Below are 793 nucleotides of genomic sequence, written 5' to 3'. Positions count from 1 at the left end.
AAATTTTATTATCTAGATCTTTGGGAGTAAAACTAGTCTGCTACTGTGGCAGAATAGTCAGCCCTATAAAGCACGTCTCCTCCCGAACAGACCATGAAGGCCCAACGGTACTGATCGGTCGCCGTGTCATCCTCAGCCCATAGGCGTCACTGGATGCGGATATGGAGGGGCATGTGGTCAGCACACCGCTCTCCCGGCCGTATGTCAGTTTCCGAGACCGGAGCCGCTACTTCTCAGTCAATTAGCTCCTCAGTTTGCCTCACAAGGGCTGAGTGCACCTCGCTTGCCAACAGCGCTTGGCAGACCGGATGGTCACCCATCCAAGTGCTAGCCTAGCCCGACAGCGCTTAACTACGGTGATCTTCGGAACCGGTGTTACCACTGCGGCAAGGCCGTTGGCTATAAAGCACGTACCATGTAGCAAAGAGGTTTGTGTTAGCCTTGGGCTATGCTCTCGTACAGGTCGGCACCACAGAATAGGGAGCTCTCTGGGTACTTTTGGGGGAATGGGACATGTGGGTTCCAAAAGAGTTCGCTCGGCAGCGTTCGGGAGACGTTTTTGCTCCGACCAGTACTCCTCTATAAATTTCTGTTTAAATTCGCCAAATGACATTTGTCCTGTATCCAAATTTAGGCCCCATCTTTTCGCATAGCCAGCTAATGTGCTAATAACCACACTGATCTTTTCCTGGCCCGTTACGTAATCAGGAAAATTCCTTTCACAGTTTTCCAAAAAATGTAACGGGTTCCATCCATTATCCCTTTTTGTCAGATCGAATCATTCTTCACCCTC

The 793-nt window shown here is 50.1% G+C and overlaps 1 pseudogene; it reads right to left on the bottom strand.

Moving 5' to 3' along the window:
* Nucleotides 1-284: 284 nt before the first annotated feature.
* LOC124556976 lies at nt 285-400 on the bottom strand (annotated as a pseudogene).
* Nucleotides 401-793: the final 393 nt, after the last annotated feature.

The sequence above is a fragment of the Schistocerca americana genome, chromosome X (genome assembly GCF_021461395.2).
Source record: "Schistocerca americana isolate TAMUIC-IGC-003095 chromosome X, iqSchAmer2.1, whole genome shotgun sequence".
NCBI classification, from domain to species: domain Eukaryota; kingdom Metazoa; phylum Arthropoda; class Insecta; order Orthoptera; family Acrididae; genus Schistocerca; species Schistocerca americana.
Note: the sequence above shows the minus strand (reverse complement) of the source record. Positions and strands in the feature narration are given on the sequence as shown.